The following is a 24,756-nucleotide window of genomic DNA, read 5'->3' as shown; positions in this document are numbered from 1 at the left end:
GTTAGTTAGATCCAAATGGGTTAATAGGCACCCCATGAGGAAAATTTGGTAAGTGTCTCTTGGAGGGAAGGCTACACAGAGTGTGACTGTATTTCTCACACGAGCAGGGCAAAGGTCTCCCTGTTCTCTTTCCCTCTTGCTCTGCCTGCTTCTCTCCTGCTGTCTGTGATGAAGCAAGCTGCCGTGCTGCGAGTTGCCATGTGGAGAGGCCCATGTGGCAGGGAACTAAGAGTGGCCTTGTGCAACGGTCAGCATGAACTTGAATTTTGCCAACAAATACATAAAAGAGTTTGGTAGAGGATCCTTTCCCAAAAGAGTCTTAAGATGAGACAGCAGTTCCTGCCGATATCTTTACTGCAGTCTTGTGGGAGATTCTGAAGATGCAGCTAAGTCATATATCTGGGTTCCTGAACCACAGAAACTGTGAAATAATAGGTGTTATTGTTTTAAGCACCTAAGTTTTGGGATAACTTGTTACATAGCCATGGATAACTAATACACCTGGGAACCAACTCTGGACCCCATGAATGGGAGCTGGCCTGAGGATGTCTTAAAAGGAATCTCCTTGCAGAGGAGCCCCTAGAGTGTTGAGGGAAACCTCCCCAGGAGCGGGATGCCCCGTGAAGGACAAAATAACAAAGGGCGATCTCAAGTAGGAAGCCAGAGGAGGAGAGACATTGCCTGAATCAGGAGAAGATCTTGGGGAGTTGAATGGAGAGTGTGCTGGAGAATTGCTAAGGAACAGCAAAAGTGTCTGTGAAGGAAAAAGTTTGTATTGCCCACGCATTATACCAGAGAACACTGTTGCTAGATTGCAACTGTGCTGTTCATGTAACTCCCTGATCACCTGTGCTGGATATTAATGCTCATGCAAATGGCAGCTCAGGGACCAGAGAGCAAGCAAGCTAGGGAGGAAGGATCAGCTAGCCATGCCACTTTCCTGCTGGTTTCCAGCAGGCCTCAGCTATGTGGGACAAATGTTTCCTCTGAATGAGTTTGTACTTTCGATATCTGAGCAGATGATGCTAGAATTATTTGATTCTTTGCTTAGAGTGGACCCTTAAGTGCTTGAAAGTAACCTCAGGACTTTTTATTATCATGAAATGATCGGAGGAGATACTGATTCTGCCTGATACTTTGTCTATGGTGGGGACTAGCCAATGCATGAAGTGAGTTTGCAGGAGGGTGTCTCAAGCTCACGAGTTTTGAAATTGGGAGAAGTAATTCCTTATCATGTATGTGTGTGGGGCAGAACATTCTGTGCATTGTGGGATGTTTAGCAGCATCCCTAACTTCTCCCCACCAGATGTCATTAGCAGCCCCCCATGTGTGACAACTGATAACATCTCCAGACATTGTCACATAACCCCTGAGATGGGGTGGGGGATCGCCCTCCGCCGAGGCATCTGACTCTTAAGAACCTAACCGTCTTTCCTTTTGCAGCACCTCCATTCCTTCCTGGTAAATGCTTGGCAAAACAGACTGAAGTTTGAATGAATACCACATCTCCATGTTCTGTCCTCGAGCACACACCCGTCCCCTTGTATTATGTTATTAAGGTTTGGCTTGGGCAATGACACAGGTTGGGCCTCAAAATGACGTTCAGTTGGTGTGCTGATTGCAAAGTCCTGTAAGTTACCAAAAAAAAAATTGACTAGCACTCTTAAAATGAATTCACCTCACGTTGTATAAATTATACTTCAATAAAGCTGATTTAGAAAAGGAGTTTAAATACAGAGAGTCAGTCTTCACCTTTCCCCCTCTGTGCAGGCCTTCTGCAGGTACGTTTTCTGCTGCTATTGAAGATACTGAAGACTTTCCTTTGGTTACTGTTTTTTTCCTGCTAAATCATTGCACTCAGAATTTACTACAACTCCTTTAACTTAGCTTGTGGCTAAACCCTCACACACTGATACTCCACTGGTGAGAAAGTTTTATTTTGAAAAATTGGAAAGGGAAACAGCTTGCTCATTTTTATTTGATTTCAGTTATTGTTGTGCAGCTAAGTGGTCACAAGCTTGTTTTCTCTTCAAACATTGAGCTTGCATCTCCAAAGAGGCTATTTTTCAAAAGGATAGTTTGCAGATAATCAGCACGTTATATAGAATAGAATATTTGGGGCCTGAGGAAAGAGAAGAGACTCCGTAAACTCGTTCCACAAAAGTGCCTCTGCAACGGTGCCATTGATTGGCTCAGCAAAAATAATGCCCACCAAGAGTAAAAGCAATTGCTCTTCCTGACTTTGGATTTCTAGAAGGAATAACCTATTGTGCCTATTTTAACTGTGGTGCCTATCCAGGGACAATTAACCGGAGCCTATAAATTGTTTGGCTTATCAATTTCTTTGACAATTTGGATAAACTAGTTAATGAGGAAGAAGCCTAAAAAAAACCTGAAGGTAAATGTTCCTTAAGATAACCATGCGTTTTCATTTTTAAGCCATTTTATACTTTTCAACAGAAGCTCATATTTGCTATGGCGGGTTTGCAGGTGGAGTCCTATTTTAAGATGATGACAGGGTCACTAAGAGAAGGTAACTTTCACCAGGAACATCAGGACACCACCAGACACAATTCAAGCATTTGCTTCCTACTCTGCTTCACAGGTTTCTGAAAACCCATTTTCCCCCTGATGACAAATTAATTCATGTTAACTGTAGAAAAATATAAAAAAATGTAGAAAGTACAAAGAAGAAAAAAATAAGTCATTCATCATCACCTGTCAGTGATGAGAATTTAGTCTCTTTGCCAAGAAATGACTATGAAGCAATGCAGTTAGTACAAAGGAAAAGAATACTTAAATTCCTAAGGGTCATAGGTCAAAAATTTTCCCTTTAATCTGTGCATAGATATGTATCTCCTATGAGTTCTTCTTGCCAGATCTCAAATCCATTTCCTAAGAACTCCTTTAGGTAAGACCTTGGAGAGAGAGTAGTCCCTTTTGAATTTCTCTGAGTCTTATAACCAGCTTACTGATTAAGCTGGGTTTAGTGGTGTACAAGCACAGAAATAACTTTATTTATTTTTACTACTTTTCTTTAAATCAGTGGTTTTCACTGAGGGTACACTGGGACTCCAGAGGACATTTGGAAATGTCTGCAGACATATTTGATTGTCACATTGGGGAAAACAGTGCCAGGACATTCAGTGTGCAGAGGCCAGGGATGCTGCTAAACATTCTCCAATGCGCGGGACAACCTCCCCCACACACACAACGAAGAATTACATGGCCCAAAATGTCGACGGTGCTGACAGTGTAAATAGAGATAACCACTGTTAACATTTTGCTGCATGTCTATCAATACATTTTTTTCCATTTTCGATTCCCTCTGTTCATTTTCCGTCCAAAATTATATTCACACTGGCCATCTACTTTCATGTCTATATATTTTTTTACTTCTAATTATACTGTGAATATTTCTGCATATCATGATTCCTCAAAACAGGACACTAAATGCTGCACGGTATTTTATCGCGTGATTTGTTTCTTACTGACGGTCATCAGTTGTGTTTCCAGTACTTCAGCACTGTAAATAATGTTGGCATGAACATACATGACTATAAATTTGTTTCCATTACTGCAATGATTTCCTAGAAGTACAATTACTGACTCAAATGAAATGAATGTTTTTAAAGCTCTTCCTCTTGTTACCAAATCACTTTCTCAATTAACATTCTCTCCGACAGCGTATCAGAGTATTCATCATGCTTGTACTGTTTCTACTATTAACACATCTTGCTGAGTTAAAATTTGACACGCTAACACTAGTACTGACATCTCAGCTGTAACGTGACTTAGAGGGTACAGAGCTGTTTCAATAGAATGACCTCATCACTGTGACAGCCATTCTCTCAGATGACTAATGTGAGGTGGGAAGTTCAGGTGCTATCACCCACCCTACTCCCAAGACCCATATAAGGAACTGTTATTTTGAAGAAGTAATTTCCTCGAGGTTACACAGATTAAAAAAAAAAAAAGATGAAGATTAAATCAAGACAAGAAATATACCTTCATTCTGTGCTCTTACCACTGAACCATAATGCCTCATTATCATTGAAACAATGCAACTTCCATCTCATAATGTGAGTTACTTGAACATGGACAAGCATTTTTCTGTCCAGGATTTAAATGGCCTGCGCATTCTCCAGTAGTTGGTAAGCATTTATTGCCCTACCAGCCCCTCTCCAGCAGATGGTGCTGTTTTTCCAACATTTAAATCTGCACCACAGAAAATTATTAGTTTTGATGGATTTGAGCAGGATTGCCTAACGTTGTTCAATGAAGTCAACTTTGCACACAGTATTATCAAAATTGCTCACAGACCCAAAATTGAACCTGAAAATGAGACAGCATACTTCAAACACGAAACAAGTCTTTGTACAATGTCGATGGGAACAATGTGTTTCCAAAGTACTGAGGACAAATAAATTATGAATCATCACCCTACAGCAAAGATGTACTAAACAGACCTTCTTCCCAGAGAAACAGAGGTAAGTGTTTTGGGGAGGCTGTGAGAGTCAGAGATGGGTCTTAAAAATTGTAATTGTTAAAAGATTATGAATCATTATACAGATTCTATATTTTTCTATGCTAGATATCACAGAACAGAAGTTAGTATAATATGAATCAGATAGAGTATAAGCAGTGACTCATTTTCCAAGATAATTTAATATTAAGATGGGTGAATAATTTAAAAATTTTTTAAAAATATGGATGAAGAAGCACAATATCTCCTTTCTGCCAGAACAATGGAGACAAATCCTCATTGTCAGTACAGGTTAGACGTTCCCTTAAATACAGTTAGAGCTTGGAAGAAAAGAGCCCCTTTCCTCAGTTCAGAAACTACTTACGATGTAAAAACTAGGCCAGTCAAACTTCTCTGGAAATTCTTAGTTTAGGTGAGGGCTTAGTTTCAATAAGAAATCCTATGATCTGGCCCTGCAATTCCATTGCTGGGATTATACCCCAAGAATCCTGAAACACCAAGTCAAAAGAACCTATGCACCCCAATGTCCATAGCAGCACAATTTACAATAGCCAAGTGCTGGAAGCAACCTAAGTGCCCATTGGTAAATGAGTGGATCAAAAACTATGGTACATTTACACAATGGAATACTACGCAGCAGAAAGAAAGAGGGAGCCTCCTACCCTTCACAACAGCATAGGTGGAACTGGAGAGCGTTATGCTAAGTGAAGTAAGCCAGGCAGTAAAAGACAAATACCACAGGATCTCACCTAAAATTGGAACCTAATCAACAAAACAAACAAGCGAGAAGAATACAATCAGAGACATTGAAATAAAAAACACACTGACAGTAACCAGAGGGGAGAGGGGAGGGAGTAATGGCACAAAGAAGGGGAAGGGTGAAGTTAAGGAACGTGTAAAAGGGCCCATGGACAAAGACAAGGTGGGGAGATTGAATGCAGGAGGTGGGGGTGGGGAGGGCAGGGGAGTGTAATGGTGGGGGGGGGGAAATGGGGACAACTGTAATTGAACAATAATAAAAAAATAAAAAATAAAAAAAATGGGAAAACAGAAATCCTATGATGTACTCATAACTAGGAAAGAAAAAAAGATGTGCTTGAAAAACAAAACAAAATGCAACAAAAAGCCATCTTTAAAATCCATTACAATCTGCATATCTCAGCTGTTAGTAATCCACTCAGAAAAGTCAGCCATATTTCAAGAAGTCCAGAAACAATCTATAGGCTGCTGGCAAAGAGATTGATGATCAATGATATTGATAAGCAGAGGACCTATGTATGATGGTTTCCTCCCCAAATTTGTAATTTAATAAGAAATGGAAATAAATTACAAATTTGGGTTTGGGGTCTTGTGTGACCTTCCGAGTGAAGTGCCCTCAAGACCAGAGAGAGATACAACAGTATTTGTGAAATATCTCGGGTCTAGCCCAAACGAATGTATTTATTTATGGAGTTATCTACATTCATTTTTAAAGTGGTTATAGAATACAGAGATACTAATGTATTAGATTGGCCAAAAAGTTTATTTAGTCTTTCTGTAAAATAAAAGACATTTTTTAATTTTCACCAATAACTTTATTGATTTGGATATTTTGAGTATGTCAGCTATCTACCACAAGATATAATGTTGATTGTTCTTAATTAATGTCTCAATTTGATCAGTATCAACTTCACCTGATCTACCCAACTGTAGAGCATCATCCATTGAGAGGTCTCCAGCATGAAACTTCACAAGCTACTTTAGACAGGTTTGATCAGTCACGGCACCTTCTCCATAAACTGCACAAGTCATTTTTTTGGTGTGCTTTAGTTGCGTTTTACCTTCCTTGAAATAATAAAGCATAACATGATGAAAATGTTGTGTATTTTCTTCCATCATCAATATTAAAATGGCTACAGAAAAATTTACCAATTTTGGTAAGTTCTTTTTTAAATGCAAGATACAGCAGCTGTTACAATACATTCTAACAAAACTGTTTCAAATGAAGTTAAAGACAACTAAGTGCTACTAGAGCCACCTTACAGAAAACAATCAAACGTTTTGGTCAACCCAATAGGCATCCTTTTCTTGCAAAATCACACATGTACATATGATCCCACAGAGATACTCGAAAAAAAAAAAAAAAGTAGATTCTCCCAAAAGGAAATGTTAGGTATTTTGAAAACAGGCAGGCAGATAACAAAGATAGGTCTTGAAACATCCTAGAAAAAAGCCACAATTTTTCTTCCCATAGTACTGCTTCAAAGAAACACTATTGCTGCAAAAACGAAAACAAAAAATGAACAAAATGCCCCCTAGCTCACATCACAGTATGGCAGTATGGGGCTTCAATGTACACGTCGGTTTACTTAGTCTTCTGCATATCCATCGGGTGCATTTGGCTGGGCTGCTCCTGCACACGCCATAACTGCTGGGCGATCTCCGTCCCAGTGCTCAAGGAAGGCATTCGAAGGCTAAGTTTGCACAGGGATCAGCACCCTTGTAGATCTGAGATCTCAAATAACCCACACTGAAGAACATGTGCACTAAATCTTCCAATCAGAGGAGGCCTGTGTTGACAGCTCTCTTCAGTACAGTTAATGGATTTAATCAGAAAATGTCCAGCTGAATGGTTGAATGCTAACCTCAACGTGAATCGTATCTAAGGAAATTCCTCTTCAAGTGACATTAAAGTTTATTCTAGAATTCACCATGACTGTCATAGCTGAAGGGTTCAGTCTTACGTTTCAAGGTTTGATGCTATACTTTATTACCGACATATTGAAAGGTTTTCCTGTTTTCACCACGTTATCTGAATTTATTGTACTCTAGTTCTCTTTCCACGGGTGCTGACGGGGCTACAGAAAAAGTTCTATTATAAGGACACTTGAGAGAGAGTGTCTCTGTACATTTTTATGAAAATTCAAGTTCACTTTCATACTATCACGTTCTGCATGCAGGAGGTAAAAGTACATTAAGCTGCAGATAAGACACTAATGATCGCTCGCTGAATGATGTTGTTAAATACATCCACAGAGCAAGTGTCAGACAGCTATAAAAAACCTCAGGAAATTCACAGCAGGAGAAAGGGAAAGGAATGTCAACGCACCTGGCAAAGACTTGAAGGCATCTAAATCTCCCCATTTAATTTTGTAAATTAGAAAAAGTACATCAAGATTTTCTCATGAAGAGAGAATAACATACTTTTCATTACATACTTTCTTGGATTGCCAGTTTCTGGTGGTTGGTTTAATGATCTTTGTTATTAGGAAGAACTTTCTGAATACTTTTCTCCTGGATCCAGCCTTCCAGTGTTTCTTTTATGGTTTGGGCACAGAGTCTCAGGTGCTCCATACTGTGTGCAAAAGGGAGATTTGGCATAGTCACAGCACCTGACTGGCCCCACCAGCAGAAGTGATTGAGGGCAAAATTCTGAGCGAGGTGCAATCACTCCAGGTCTCTTTTCCTTTAGGTATTGTCCTTCCTTCCCCTAATCTAGATTGCCTCCAGTCTGTTTTGAGCTTTGGAACAGATTTCTCACCTCCCACTAATTAATTGTTTCTAATAGCATTTATAAGCACTATTTACTTTTTATTAAGAACTTTCCTTAGACATCTCTTATTTCCAAGATAGTGACTACACTGCTTGGAAGCACAGAAGCTATTTTGGAAACCTTAATTCTTTCTGAGTTCTTATGACTTCAAACTAACTGTCCCATCTTTGCAGGCCATCTGGGTGTTTAGCTGGGAAGGCAAAATGGGAAGAGCGTGGGCTTTGAGGTCTGAGAGATGGATCTAGCATCAAATGTCAGTTAACTCTCTAGGTAAGGGACATCGGGAAGAAGCTTTAATGGTGTGAAGCCTCAGTTTCCTTGTTTGTGACTTGCAGATAATGCCGTCTGCAGGATTGCTGGCTAAAGCTCTATTAGCAATATTAGGACTTGTTTGAACAGACCATGTCCCCTCATTCCACTTAAAAAATTGCCTTCTCTTCAATTTCTGCTACGAGGTTGGTCTTAGGGACAGTCAGATTTAATAGATGTGATTTTCACTCCCTGGCTACAGTTCCCTAATCCCAAGGAAAGCCATTTAGAGATTAAGTGCAGCCAATGATGGTGTCTGTTCTTGAGAATTTAATCTAAGACACATACACAAAATATAGTTAAGACAGTATGGAGCACTGGAGCTCTTGTGACACTGACTTTCAACATTGGATTGCCTCTGTTTACTTCCTGGTGTCTGGCAGCTGAACTTGTTCAACTGGATTCAAAATAACATCATAATGCCCTGGCCTGTGTGGCTCATTTGGTTAGAACATTGTCCCGTAGAATGGAAGGCTGTGGGTTTGATTCCTGGTCAAGGCACACACCTGGGTTGTAGGTTTGATCTTCAGTCTAGGTACATATGAGAAGGCAACCAATCAATGTGTCTCTCTCTCTCCTTCTCTCTAAAAGCAATGAAGAAAATGTCCTAGGGTGAGGGAAAAAACCCATCATGACAAACCTGAGCCACTGATGGCATGGAGGAGTAGACACCGAGAAGCTCTGAGAAACATGATCTGCAGAGAGATGTGGGAAGACAAAGCAGGTGTGTGGAGAGAAGATGGAGTGGGAATCATGCAACCTTGAGACCTGGCTGAACTTTCCTCACAGCTGAACTTTCCTCTCTGCCAGTGCCTACCCTAGAATCTAGCTTAAATGGGTTTCTGTATTTTGCAACCAAGCTGTCCCTAGAAAAAGGCCTCAGTTCCTGTTCTGGCACAGCAGAATGTGTGATGAGAATTATTATGATTCCCAGTCAGCCAGCCAACCGTGGCTTCCTCTACAGTCCAGGAAAGACTCAGCACATACTCGGGAGAGAAAGCATTCCATGTTCTCATGGGTTTTCTAGCCATACTCACAAATGCTGGAATGCAGCTTTTTATTTAGTGGCAGCTGTTAAGTTTCAATGATCTTAATCATTGCCCCCCTGGGTGTTTTTTTTTTTCTTTTTCTTTTGCCTTATCTCTTAAATACAATTCTTCCTTTGACTTTTTCATTCTTTGGAGCCCAAGCCACTGGGAAAGTCAGTTTTACAAAATCAGATGTTCTGGGTGGGCCCCGAGGACAATTCTATCCAAAATCACACATTCTACCGGGTGCTGGCTGAGTTTCTTTTCAGCTGGTGTTGGATGATCCTTACTGTGGTCAGGGAAGCAACTGCTCCTCCCTCACTTTCTGCCACAGGGTCCTTGTCTTAACCAAAAGCTTCTCCAAATGCTTTTATCATACTTAAAACGTTTTTTTTTTTTTTTTTTTTTGCTTTTTAAGGACACTTTGCTGTCTTCCTTTCCAGACCTTCACTTCAGCTCTTTTCAGCTCCTTGTCTGTCTGCTAGAAGAGAAAGAAATTGCGGAATCTTCAGTATCAACTTCTGGGTGTACATAATATAATTTGTTCCTGAGCATGAATTTTATGACATGAATATTTTATTCCCACCTTCCTTGTGCAGCAAATGAGGCTCAGAGAACATGAAGAGAGAAAGTACAAATCCTAAAGGTAGTTAAGCACTGGAGTTAGGATGCAATACCTTGGGCTTCCTACAGTTTTTCTTCCTACACCCATTTGCTTGGGGCTGGAGGGGGAGAAATGAAGAGATCTACAGACACAATGAAGGATTGTGGGAAAAAACAATGTAATAGAAATATTAGTCACATTTGTAAAGTGTCTAGCATATGGCCTTACACAGAGAACATGCAGTAAATGGTGGCAAGTTATTCTCATTATTTTTTTCAAGATTGTAGTTCAAGAAATTGTCCACCTTGTCACTTAATTCTGATTACAGAAGGTCCTATGTGAGGATTCAGCAGCTCCATGGAAATTGTTTCTCGGGGTGAATTTTACACATCATTTTATCATCTTTAATCACTGTTTTCTTCTAATTGTTTTTTTATTGTTAAAAAATGTACCATGTATATTATTGACCTATTTTGTGTATTTAAATATTAACAGGTAAGCCACAGTATTTTAATGTTTGAGCCCACAATAAATAAAATGTTAAGGAGAGAGCAGGACACCACAGATTCTTATCAGTGTTATGTCAGGAGGGGCTACGAAATAAAGCGCGTGAGGACTGAGGAGCGACGGTGTCCTGGAACACAGCCGTGTGGCTTTTTTCGTGCAATGAAATATGACTGAACCTCAACCCACCTCAGTATCAAAAGTGGTTTCCATACACTTTCGCAAAAGAATACTGTCCATTTAAAAAATTCATTGAAAACAAGACAAAAAATCGTGTGTTCAGTTGAGATTAGGAAAAACAGAATAAAGAAAAATATTTGAGGAAAAATACAATATACATATTCATATAGAGCAAATGAAATAATCAGTGCTGAGAAAATGTAGATAACTTTAATCATTGGGACTCCAATAACTTCCAAACTCTGGGTTGATAAGGGAGCCTATTTACTTTTCTCCCCGCAAAAGCGATTTTGGTTTTTGAATGTAATGGAATTGTTTCCTACATTTTATGAATGAGCTAAGCAACCAGTAGACAATGTCCAGATTCTGCAGAAACCTATGCACAGTAGGGTTTCTGGCATAATAATTATCTTTATAGTAAAAGAACTTATATACATGTGTAAGTTATAAGTTTTTAAAGTGATTTAAATGTGTAGTTTGCATTTGGAAAGAATACAAGAACATTCTGAGAGCATTCGAGAAACAAAAATAAAAATGCAAAACATGTATAAACAAGCCATAGACAAAGACACATGGGAGAGGAGGATTGGATGTGGGAGGAGAGGCGGGTAGGGTGGTGGAGAGTAATGGGGGAAAATGGGGACAACTGTAATCAAACAACAATTTTTTAAAAAGCTAAGTAATTTTAAGACAGTGTATTCAAAATGCATAAGAAAAATATGTCCATAATTAAGAAATAAGAATGGCTTCATAAATGTAAGCTCTTGATGGCTAACACTGAGTAGAGACAGAACCCAGAAAATACAACTAAACCCAAAGATGTATACCTACCAGCTTATAAATAAGAACAATAAAATAAAGTTTGAAGAAAGCATTTCATTTAAATAAAAGTGAAAGACAGGATTATTCACCATTTCACTTTTTGTTTTGTGCTATAATTTTTTTTTTGCAGCATAGAAGGATCATTAGAAAGAAATGGAAAAAAATGAACTCTAGGGAAAATGGTGCTGTTTTTTCCCCATGACAAACCTTTTAGTATTTTCATCAATGCTTTTTGTATTCATGTAAAACTTTAAAATGAAAAACTGTGATAAATCTGGAAGTTTGCCTAACACATATGTAAGGGCGTTTCTACACTAAATGAGCATGTAATTGAATATTCCACTTAGTGCATAAACTTGTTCACTAAACTTAGCTCCTGAAGTTAAGGAAGCCACGTAACTGCATTCCCTGGACTCCATTGTTTTTACCAACCTGCTGGATGCTAAAGGGACTTCTCTTGCTGTCCAAAAGATGTATTTGTCAAAATCTTTTCATAAGTGTACCAAAAATCTGTGGAATGCACGGAACAGCATCAATGTGTGCTGAGCTTCAGAAGACTCAGGAATAACAAAAAAGGACATACAATAAGTCTACAATATGGAAGGACAGTGGGAGGATTTGGCAAGAAAAACATATTGGATAATTCTAGGATTAGGCCTAGTTAAAACTGAGAGCATTTCAGATTTGCTTTGCAAGTGTAAGTGGCAGTTACAGAGGAAAAAGTAGGTTTGGGAATCAGCTGGCCTTGGGTTCAAATCCTGTGCCACCATGAGCAAATTATTTAGCCTTTTTTTAGCCTCAGTTTCTTCATTACTAAATGGGAGTAAAATATGATCTCATAGGGTTGTGAAGATTAAAACAAACAACATATGAAGTTACATAATACACGCAGAGTACCTGAAATACATTAACTGTACCTTGTAAAGTTATTATGATGGTGAATTTGGGCTAGTCACCTATTCTTTCTAAGTCTCAGTTTTCTAACTTCCCCATCCTAAAAATGAAGAAGTAGTAATACTACCACCCTGGACTTGCTGAAACAATTAAACAGAATAATGTACATAAAATGGCTGTTACTGTAAAATTTCCTTCTCACTCAGTATAAAAGTTGAATATCTTTCTTTCACCCGTGTGTTTTCAATGAGGAGTGTGCAGTTGGAGCACAGCTACGGGAAACCTAACCTTGGATTTTATGAATTGTGCCATAAATGACAAAAAAGCTGGGTATTCATGTGCTGATATAACTCTAGGTGAGACGTTTGCAGTCTAGCAGGCTCTTCTTTCCATGGTAACAAGTTCTCAGAGAATGAAGTGCAAATTGTTAGAAAGCCCTTCATAGTTGAACCCCAATGTTCTTCACGGCCTCCTCTTCCAACACTTGCCTGTGCCCTTACATTGCAACTTTACCATGATCTCCATTCCACTCCTTTTATTCCGTCCCACACCATGGCCTCTCTTATCTATCTCATTAATTCCCACTCACCCAACTGAAAGAGCCTGTTCTATGAAGACTAACCCAATTCTTCAAGTAGTTGGGGTGGGGTTTTTTTGACATTTGTTTTTATTTGTTATTCTTAGAAAATCTCATTTTTAACTGGACTCAGACTTAAAGGTAGAAGCTCTCAGAGAGGACAACCTACATCTCTTGGCAATCTGTTCCTGGCATTTTTCTTTGGCCTCCTTCATTCTCTTAGTCAAAATTTAGCATATTCTGCACCCTCTTCCTTATTTTCCACAGCACGTTGTTTCAGAGCAATAGACTGACCTTTGTGTTACAGGACATGTGCAGGTTTAACAAGATGCTGAACCTTGGGTGCTTTGGTCCTAGGTTTCTTACCTTCTTTGTTTAGGGCCTTTCTTGCAACACATTGGTGGACATCATCATCCTTGGAGAGGCCGAAAAGTTTGCTGATTCTGCTAGCTCTTTTGGACTCCAGATGACGAGGCATAGTAGCACCAGTGAGACCAAGAATAACTTTCTCTCCCTTTTTTACAATGATCGAGTTGAGACCACTGAGATTGGCATCCACAATGCAACCCTGAACAGAGCTGTGCTTTCTCTAGTCCTCCTTGGTCTGTAATAGGACTGCCCTTTACTCAGCAGCAGGCAGACACAGCTGTGGGTCAAGACACCCTACTTCATGGGGAAACCTTGTTTGTTACTCCCACCACTGATTCAAACCACACAACCCTTCCACTCTTCACCCACACTGTCAGCAGCAAATTCTGTGGTCATGTGCTTCTTATAAAAGCTACAAAGTTTGCATTCATCATCTTCTTAAATGAGTTTCTTGCAGCCAGTTGCTGGGAAAGAGATCTTTGGCTTCATCCTGAAGCAGCCAACCACCTCTGAGGCACCACAAAAAAGAGCAGTGGTTGGTTTGTATCTCTTCTCTAGGCTTATTACACTCTAAAACTCTTTTTGAAATCATGTTTTAGTTTTCAATTACAGTTGACATATAATATTATATTAGTTTTGGGTGTATTCCCCAGTAATTATGCACTGTATAACTTACTAACTGATCGTCCCAATAAATCTCGTACCCATCTGACACCTACACAGCTTTGAGAATATTACTGACTGTATTCCTTATGCTGTAGTTTATACCCCCATGACTAATTTGTTACTACCAATTCGTACTTTTTAATCCCTTCACCTTTTCCACCCAATCTCCCAACCGCCTCCTCCAATCCAGTAACCATCAGAATGTCCTCTGCATCTTTGAGTCTGTTTCTGTTCTGCTTGTTCATTTATTTTGTTTCTTTACATTCATGATAAATACATATTTATTGCCATTTTATTGTTCACATTTTCTTCTTCTCCTCTTCTCTTCCTTCTTCTTCTTCTCCTTCTTCTTCAAGAAGACCCTTTAACATTTCATGTAATACTGGTTTGGTGGTGATGAACTCCTTTAGCTTTTTCTTTTCTGGGAAGCTCTTTATTTGTCCTTCAATTCTAAATGGAAGCTTTGCTGGGTTGAAAAGCAAGACCTACAACCAAGATTATGCACTATGAAAGTTTTGAGCATACCTGCATTGTGATACTTATCAGGTTGTATGTGCTTAGTCTGTTCATGGGTTTGCCTTCCCTGCCAGACTCGGAGCACTGCCAAGACAAAGGACCTGACTCGTTTTTGGAAGCATGTCAGTGCCTGCTATGATGCTAGACTGTAACAGCATTCAATGAACACTGGATGAAGTAAAGAATACATGCTGGGGTATTTCAGATAACAAGGCTGATTTGTGCAGTTATCTAACATGTATATCTATTAGAAAATAATACCATCTAAACAGAAAGTTGCTCACACTTTACAGGTTGCCTGCAAATACACCTAATCATTGGTCTGTACATACTGAAGATACATGAAATTACCTATTACCTTTTTACATCTACTTTGCTCACTTTCCCCATGAAGTGTGCCCTGTGTATTTGTTTGGGTCACTAGGCACCAGAAACTCTGACAAACTACCTACATCTAATAATTAGTCTGATGTCAAGAATAGGTAGACATTTAAATATGTTTTCTGGATAAGACATAAACACAATCAGTTTATATTTGTGAACTGATTAAAAAGAGGAAACACATATTCCCTGCCCCCTGCCAAGCATGATAAATGCTCTGCATCCTAATATCTTTTGATAGGCTTTTCACTCAGATCAGCTACCTGTTTCCAAATTTGCTACAGCATGTTTCAAAGCTGCAAGGCTTAGGAAAAAGAGTATTAGTGGTCCAGTTACTGACAGAACAAAAACGCCTGCAAACACTTGTGCATTTATGCACTTCCTTTCCTTCAAATGCTTTCTGATAATGCCAAAGACACCTGGCACTGCCTTAGCTAAAGAATTAACTTTGGCTCCAAAAGGTAGAAGAAAGAGCTTTCTTGGGGTGATTGTTCCATGAAAGTAAATTTATAATTTGCAATCATCAGCCTCTAAGATTTTTAATGTTGATTGCATGACATAAATGTACTGTAGGTTCAATAAGTGTAGTAAGTAAAAAAGTAAATGATTGACTGTACTAGTCTATAGATGTGAACAATAGTATTTCTTTGCTTTGATTCAATTTCCAGGAATTTCTAAAACAAAACAAAACAAAAACTTCAACTCCATTCACTAAATTCTATACGAAGACCTGCAGCCACAGAACTTTTCATAAAGGAAGTGAATTAAGTCCATCTCCTGCAAAACTTTGGCTAAGGATGGGGATGTATCTCTGCAGCTCTTGACAGAAGGTTCATTATTATCTTTGGAGTCAGATAAAGAAATCCAGGCGGAATTAGTGGAAATGGGAAACCTCAGCTGAAGAACAATTGATTTATTCAATCAAGACCACCGTGAGTTAGTAGAGGAGTACAAATGAAAACCAGTCATGGTTTGATCCCCACCAGGCTCTTGGATGTTTTGAGTAATGATTCAGATGAACTGAAAGCTAAGATCTTTACCCTTAAGGTTCTGGGCACTTTTGTTGGACATAAGCCTCCTCTGCTTTGATTTTTCCTGACTCAGTAAATAGATTTTCATTATGACTCAAGGGGTACACTCCCTTTGCTCAGGAAAGCTGTCTCTATAGACGAAGTGAATTAAAACCAAGCTCATTCGAACTCAGTTCAAGTGACTTCAGGCTTTGGCATCAAACAGGAAATTCCACTATACTCTCACTGCTATAACTCATATCTATCAAGATTTTCAGACTCCCAGATTCTCCGGCTATACAAAAGATGTATGGCTTACCACCAGTTTCCAATCTCTGCTATCTCAAAAACCTATGAACAAATCAGCCTGAGGCATCAACTATCTTATCCTTTTGTTCAATAATAACACAATGAGGAATGTGCCATGAACTGCTGAAAAGAGTTTTGAAGAAATTAATGAATTTGTTTTGTTATACATATTGATGCAATTTTGCCACATGGCAAGACTGATGAGATAAATTCTTTTCCTAATTGAACATTTCAAAATGAGATAAAATTTTAGAATTGGTTAGTTAAAGTAGATAGATAGGCATGGAAACAGGTGCTGAGCTAGGAATTAGATTTAGGTTCTGTTCTCTTCTCTAGTTTTCCTTTTCACATTCGCCTTAAACTGGTATCTTGGGGTAAATCGCTTAGCTACCACTCCCTCAGTATAACCATCCCTAAAAGAGAAGATTTATTTATGATTCTAAAATCACTCCTTTGAGGATCTAAATTGTAAGATGCTAATGAAGACAGAAAACATGGAAATATTTTAGAATATTTAATTTCATTCTTGCTGAAATAACTGCAATATATTAGAGCAAGAAGTGTTCAAAGTTACTGAGACAATACAAATTTTTCTGTGGACAAAAAACAATCACACTTTTTTAATTGACTGCCATTCTTGAGTTCAAATAAATAAAGTAGCGCATTTCACTGACTCGTGTGGAAATCTCATTAGAAAAGCAGTCTCAAAATGTGGCTGACTGAAAATGTGGCTGTCACTGAAGAGAAATCAGAATGTTCACTGGGAAGACTGTGAAATCTTTTTTTAAAAAGTTCTTGGAGCCCTGGCTGGTGTGGATCAGTGGACTGAGCACTGGCCTGTGAACCAAAGGGTCGTTGGTTTGATTCCCAGGCAGGGCACGAGCCTGGGTTGAGGGCCAGTAGGGGACCCTCAAGAGGCCACCACACATTGATGTTTTTCTCCCTTTCTTTCTCCCTCCCTTCCCCTCTCTAAAAATAAATAAATAAAGTCTTTTTTTTTTTTTTAAGATCTTGGATTATGGGAGCTTAAGCAATTGTATTTGTGATCCCTTGTGACTCTAATAGAACCTACAGAAAACAGCTCAGACCCTAACTGGATTCTCAGAGTAAAAAGCCAGCAATATTTGGGGAGGGGGCTGCTTCTAAAGAACTCCTATTATAATCTAATAAAGCTCTGAATATTTTACCTGTTAGTGATTTTCTGAGGATTTGTTCTTTAATGTGCCACTTTCCTATGAGAATCTTCTTTTCCTATTACAGCGTCTCAGTATATTTTGACCAGTAAGTAAGAAGGATTTGAATGACCATTTTTAGGAGATTTACATCTGCTGGGATGGGAAACAGAACATAGAGCTGCATCACTATAATGGTGCTGGGTACTTAGGGCTGGGTCTCCAAGGTACTGAGGGAGTTAGAATGCTCAATGATTTTTATTCCGAGATTTGAGTTGTCGGGTGAGGTTGCTTCAAAAACTACAGAGATGTGAACATATTTCAAAGAACCAATTCAAGTGCGGAGTAGCCATGTGATCTCCACTTTCTCAGGCCATATTCCCTTTTCAGCTTGCTGTGCCCTGAGCCAGCTCTCTCGAAGGCCACCACTGACTCTTTGTTGCTAACGCCACTGCAGACTTTATGGGTGTCATCTTTGATGAGCCCTCTGCACATCTGTCAGGAGGAAGCCAACTGTGCCTTCCTCCTTGATACTCTCTACATTTGGTGAGTATGTCTCTATTTAATCCTGGTTTTCCTCCTATCTCTCTGCTGATTCTTTCTTAGACTTTGCAAGTTTTCCGACCTCTAAACATTCCTTAAATAGTGATGCCCATTTCAGTTCCCTTTGCATCATAAAATGTTGCCAGTTATTGGTAACATTATTCCTTTCTACCTCTACCAAGGTGTCTCAGTAGCTGAAATTCCACCATTAGACATTCATTTCTTTATGATCACTTTGAATAATATAATATGCTATACATAGGCTATACCTTACTAATCTACTTCCCTGTTAAAATACATCTGCTTTCAGAGCCACTCTCCTCTGTGAAAGGTGGGGCCGAGTAAGTCGTGGCTTTCGGTTTCAAAGCAAATAATGAGTAAGGAGGGGAAGAGAAGACTGAAAGGGCGGTAGGGAAAGCCTGAAATGAGGTTTGTTTCCTTTACAGCTTTGCTTACGGTTGTTGCTCTTTACCAAAATGTTCACCAAAGTTACTGTCTTTATTGATGACAGAACTTTTCACAGTGAGCAAGAAGTTTTACCTACTATAGCTGCTAATTACCCAGCAGTCTCTGAAATTTCTTCTTCTCAGATGTCTACGGTACTTCCACACTTTTGCTCATAGATGTCAATTATTTAGTAAGATTAAAACCTTATTCTGATTTCAGCAGTAGAGCAAATATTAGTGCATCCCATTGCTTAGAGCAATACAAGATCTGAATAGCAAGAGAGAGATTTGCCTTAGCACTTTAAGGAAGAGTTTCTTGAGCTAAATCAACAAATCCCTAATTGGGTTATAGTAAGCAGACCTACCCACCAGGGCTGATTTTGTCAGTGAAAGACTGAAAAGAGAATTTCCTAAGATAAATCCAATTAAATTTTATACTGAAACCTAGAGCAGGATATCTAACAGGAGAGACAGCTCAATCTTTTGAACTGAGTGCTGAGTTATGAAATAGGCTTGCTGTAATCTCTTCCCAGCATCTTTATTCACTCTTTCTTTGGCCCTGGAGAGTCCCTTCTCCTGGATGTATTCATCATTAAGGTAAAATTAATTACTCCTGCTAATGACCTAAGATGTTCCTTGAAGCGTAATGATAGCATGAAAATATAGTACATAAAGTCCTCTGGAAGTCAGCTTGATGAGGCAGATTCTCCATTATAATCACTGCAAGTTGCTTTCCAGCTAAAGTGAGGAATCCAGACGATGTCTCAGTATTTAAAACGAAGAACCTTGATTCTCAGTTGATTCCTAGCTTCAACTTTCCCGTGGTTCCTGCAGGTGCTGGAGCCCCTGTATGATGTTTTTGAAACTATTTCCTGAGGAATACTGACCAGAATTTATGTGCCAGCTACTATTAAAAAGAACATATAACCTGTGTTAACTTATTTAAGACTCTTTACAACCATTTAGTTTGATATAATTATTAACTCCAAATTATAGATAAGAACATTTATACACAGAAAGATAAAATATTTTGCCTAAGTTCACCAAACTCTGAGGTGGCAAAGCTGGGTTTGAGCTTAGGTTTTCTTCATCAAGCTGTAGTATCTTGAAGTTTCCTTGAGAACTAGTTTGGATTCCATTTGACTCTAAAGACAGCATCACTGGAGGGCAATGGGTAAAAAATGTAGGCAAGGAAGTAACTCAATCTCAATCTTTCGGTCTTGATGATCCCTTGATTAAAATTTCCTTAAACATTTACTGCGTGCTGAGAGTGATATTAGGTGATGGGTGTTTCTTGCCATTATGAGACTGACAGAATGGTAAGGAAACAAAGGAATATGTAACAAATGAAGTAAACAAAAATATGTAAGCATGTGATGGTATATAATATTAACGATATGAAAGAAATAATCATAGAGCATCAAGGCACAGACCTGTTTCCAGAAGGTGGTCAGGAAAGTTTCTCTGAGGATGGAGCAGTGGAATTAAAATGGAAGGGTAAGGAGCTGGCAGTGAGAAGTGTGGGGACAAGGATGGAGAGAGGGGGGAAGGAGAGGGTTTCATGACGAGGGAGCATATATGCGAGGGCTTGAGGAGAGAAGGAGCTAGTTTGTGTTTGAATAAATGAAGGATGGCCAGCGTTGGTGTGTCTAGTGAAGGACAAAACTGACTCTCTTTTTAGATATCATTGTAACTGAAGTATTTACTTCACATTTCCCTTCAAAATAGTGAACAGTTTATGATTTCTAGTAGTTTGCATTTAAAGAATGCACAAATGGAATTTGAAAATCGTTGTGTAGTGTGGAGGGAAATTTGAGGGAGTCTCGTGGTGGTATTTGCCCTGCGGTGAGGGGTGCTCCCGTGGCCTGTAGATTTTGTGGATGCACAGGCTAATGCAGAAAGACGAGGATCATGGCAAAATGTCGACTTTCTATTCACACTGCAAAAGACCCAGGGGGATTGGATTGTGGCAAATGAGCATCTGGGTCCGATTTTGCCTCTGTGAATCCCCGGGCACATCCTGAGAGCTCAACGGACTCTTGGAAAATAGATATGATTACTGTTTGTCTGGACTCCTCAATTCAGTGAGTAGTTTCCATCCCCAGTTCTATTACTTGAAACAAAACAAAAAAATTAACCCATCTCTATCAGTTTCAAAAAGAATCAGTAGAATCCCTGGGAAATGTTAATATATTGTCCTTTAAACCTGCACTTTTTTTCCCCCTTTAGAATCTTACTACATACTCTTTTCAGCTTCCCTTTAGATGCCATTTGGCTGTCATCTGTGAGACAAACGGGTCATGAAGCTCAGGTCAGGAAGCACCAGCGGGAAGTATCGGCCACCCTTTAACAGGTAATAAAGTTTAACCGACTTACTCTCCAGAAACAGGCCTTTGAGAAAGTACAGACACTCTTCCCCCCTAAAAGTCTACTCTAGGGCCATTTCTTCTGATGCCCTTCTTAGAGCTAACCTTGGAACTCTCCAAAAGGCTGTTATGTATGTATGTGTACACATGTGTACAGACACACACGCACACTGGAATTAACCATTCAGGTGAGGTAGGGAGTCTCAGGCAAAGGAGAGATTGACACACATATTTAGGCTAAAAATGAATGGAAGTCCAAGAGGAGAGGCAAAAGACAAGGATGACAAGATTCAGAACGAAGAGAGGAGAATTTCAATTATCAGCAACTATATTGGCATATGATACACCTAATTTACAAACCAACTCTGGCTCTTGGAGAGCAAAACCTTGTTTGGAAATTTCACTGGGCAGAGCTTCTTTTCTTCTTTATCAATGATCATATTGTAATAAACACTGGCCCTATATAGTATGTGCCTTCCAGCTCCACTGGCATCGCATTCCAATCCAGAAGCAAGGTCTTTGGAATAAGACTGGATTGAGTCCTGGCTCCAGCATTAGGAGCTCCACCAGTGGCTCCACCATTGTTTGGGGGCACACTACTAACCCCCGTAGAATCTCTGTAATATGGATGATTTGACCAGTGGTTCTCAAATTTTGGTAGAGAGCTAATAAAGAACATAAAGATCAAGCTCATTAAAGGAAGGCAGAGTCTGGGCATTTGTACAATATTTTCATCCAGTGCCCCCGGTGATTCTGATACTCATCCAATTTTGAGAACCACCAATTTTGGGGAGTAAAGAAAAGCAAATGTAGTAAGTACCTGGCTATCAATAATGTTTCCAACTAGGATCATGTTGAAAATTGGAAAGGGGTTTTGTCATCTTCATTATCCAAGGCCTGAATTCCTTCATGGGTTCTACTGCCTACTAAGTGTGGGAGTCCAGCAAAGCCACTTACATTGTGAGACCCACAATGTCCTCATCTGTCAAACAGATAATAAGGCACCCCATCGAGGGGTCATGGGTTTAATGGGATGCGGTGGCTTACAGCAGGGAGCTGATAGATGTTGCTTGAAGTAGAATCTCTTCCTACATTTGGATTTGTTTACTTTGTTAGAAACGCCCAGACACAAAACTTACACGGATTTAATTCCATGAAGACTCTCTGAAGACTTTTCAGACAGATTACAGATTTCTTGAGTGTAGGAACTGAATGGATGACTGTCATTACATTTACTCCCAACACTCAGTAAAAGTTTTGACACAAAGTGCTTTGATTACGTAACACATAATTCCTGTATGCTCTAACTTTAAAACCCCTGTTGGTTTCTTATATCCATTCAATAACCTGAGTTGACTTTCTCTAAAGGGACTGAGGAAATATTTTGTTTTACTGGGCTACAAGTTATTTTTATTGACTATGAACAAACCCTCTTAATTTATGACAAAAATCCTAGTTAATCACAAACATGGATTATCACAGTTACTGACCTGTGCTGAGTTAAGCAGGTCTTTTACTTTACTAAACTCAAAAAATAAAATCTTACCATTTAGTTAGACATATTTTTGTATAGAAGTCAGTCTCCAAAATGCCTGATGCTTCATAATAATTTTATTGTGCATAAGTCACTATGATGAGAATGGCTTTAAAGTCACTTTTCATAAAATGATGACTCCATAGGATTACGTGAGTAACAGAGAAGAAAACTCAGTCTGGCCTCCGGTCTAGCTGGCAGTGCAAAGAAGGAAGTGTTGCTGGAGGTTGGTGAATGAAAGCCAGAGGAGGAAAAACGAGCAGTGGCATCATTAATGGCCACCCTGCTTGAACAATCCTGCCACCAATACGAAGAAAGCCACAAGCCTAAGTGAGAACCAGCCTTGGAGCACGGCACGTGTTTCTCTGGTGTTCCTTCATTTTGTTCTTTGACCTCTGAGTGGGCTCAACTTCTTCGGACCACAGAGCCCACATCCCTCTGCTTCATTTCCACACTCCCAAATTCTCTTATTTTTCTTATTCCTTTCTGTCCCCATCTTTTTGTCTGATCTCTTTTTTCTCCAGTGAAAGAGCTCATTAGTGAAGAGTTATTCTAGATCCTTTCTCTAAAGACTTTCCCTTTCCTTCTCCACAAATACTCCTCATTTCTTAATGTGTGAAGAGTGGGTGATAATGTCATTTGACAGCAATTTGAAGTCCTCCATACTGACAGCTTATACCAGTGGGAGAAACTTGATTTAGAGACACTAGAAAAAATGTATAACACAACTTCAGATTTCCCTGCAGTCTTTCCAAAGATTTCTTGATTAAAATGGCCAGCAGGGACATTAACCCCTTGAGTTTTAAAAATGATCTTTTGTGGTTTGCAAAGAAATGTTTACATTCATTTATGTTTGAAGGTTTTTATCTTCTCTCATTGCACAGAGACAGATTACTGCCTCACAGGGAAAACAGAAAAAACAAAACAAAACAAAACAGAAAAGCCTCAATACAACTAGGTTAGTAATCAGAAATCAATGTAGGTGTCTCCATGTTTTCCATTAAACTTAAGGCATCAGCAGGAGCAAGTGCTGTCATTCTTTGGGCCACGTTCTATTGTTTTTTTGCTTTTAAAGGTAACACGCCTCATTGAAAAGTCTCTTTGGGGATGGAGCCAGGGCACAGGTATTTTCTAAAAGCTCCCAGGCATTCTGATGTGCAGCCAGAATTGGAGAAATATTGTTTTCAAGGAAATGAGAAAGCACAGGAGAGTCTTTCAGCTCTCAGGACAAAGAGCCCCTGCCCAGCCTCGCCAGTCTCTTTCTGCCCTATATTCATGTTTTACTGCTTTTGTCACAGCAGTAACTACACGGAAATTATCTTCACGTATTTGTGTGTTGGCTGTCTAAGGTCTCTCTCCTTCCTTAGGAATATAAGCTCCAGTAAATCCTGAACAGTATTGGGTGCACGGTAGTTGCTCTGTAGTTGTCAAATGAGTAAATTTAAATCTACTAAACATCAGCTTTCCCATCTTACACTAAACACAATACTATTATATCTACCCTTCTAGATTGCTGTGATGATTCAAAGAAATCATGTCCCTGTAACCTAATGCATATAATGTGAAATGCCTAGAAATATTCTTGATATTACATAAACCCCCCTACCTAACCCAAAAATGTTTCCCCAAATAGCACCTAGCTTAAAATTTTCAACATTAAGTTCCTTTATTTGGCTTTTGGCTGACTATTGTTAAAATGTACATTGCTTACCTTGGTGGAACAATATCAGTTAGGTGAGTTTTTTTTGCCATTTAGCAACTGCTAGCAACCCTAAAATATAGAACAAGTTGATTCTGAATTATATTTAAAAATTGAAGAGGTTCTGTACCATTCATGTAGGGCAGCCCTAGTTAGCAGGAAGAACTGGCTAGAGGCCTCCACAGGAGGATAGACACGGAGCAGGGAAGTGAGGACACTGAATGAAACCAGAAGAGGGAGAGAGAAGTATGTGAATGGCGAACTTTGTTAAGCCTGAACCGGGAAGACCTTGGGTTAACCCTGGTCAGAAAAGTGAAGGAGTCATGTTTTTTGTCAGCATTTGTTAAGTATCTTGGGGGCTAGACAACTGCCATATATTAGATTGTTTAGTCCTTCAAGCAACCCTGGATGTATTAATATCCTGATTTAATAAAAGGGAAAATGGTAGTTCACACATGTTAAGTTTCTAGGGAAGCAGCACAGTACAGCGATAATGAAACTGAATCCACAGAGAGGCAGGCTGAATTAGAAACCCAGTCCCAACGTGCACCAGCCGTGGGACCGCGGGCAAGTTACTGCACGCACGTGTCCACGCATCAGTTTCCTCCTCTGTGAAACGGGGGTGATAAGAATTGTAACTATCTTTTAGGGTTGTAACTATCTATAAAGCACTCAGAATACTGGCATAGGGTGGATACTAATCATAGCTAAAGATACACGGTGATAGGGGGAACCAGAATTTTTAAAGCTATTATAGTTTATATATATCTTGATGGATTTGCACACACTGAACACCCTCAGGTAAACAG

General features: G+C 39.3%; 1 protein-coding gene and 1 pseudogene across 13 annotated transcripts in view; both read right to left on the bottom strand.

Moving 5' to 3' along the window:
* The window catches only part of TRPM3 (transient receptor potential cation channel subfamily M member 3), a 495,102-nt gene that overhangs the window by 310,550 nt on the left and 159,796 nt on the right, over positions 1-24,756 (bottom strand). The window lies entirely within an intron of this gene.
* Positions 13,056-13,794, bottom strand: LOC112300217 (small ribosomal subunit protein eS6-like; annotated as a pseudogene).

Source organism: Desmodus rotundus, chromosome 1, assembly GCF_022682495.2.
Source record: "Desmodus rotundus isolate HL8 chromosome 1, HLdesRot8A.1, whole genome shotgun sequence".
Classification (NCBI taxonomy): Eukaryota; Metazoa; Chordata; class Mammalia; order Chiroptera; family Phyllostomidae; genus Desmodus; species Desmodus rotundus.
This window is presented reverse-complemented; position numbering and strand designations above follow the sequence as displayed.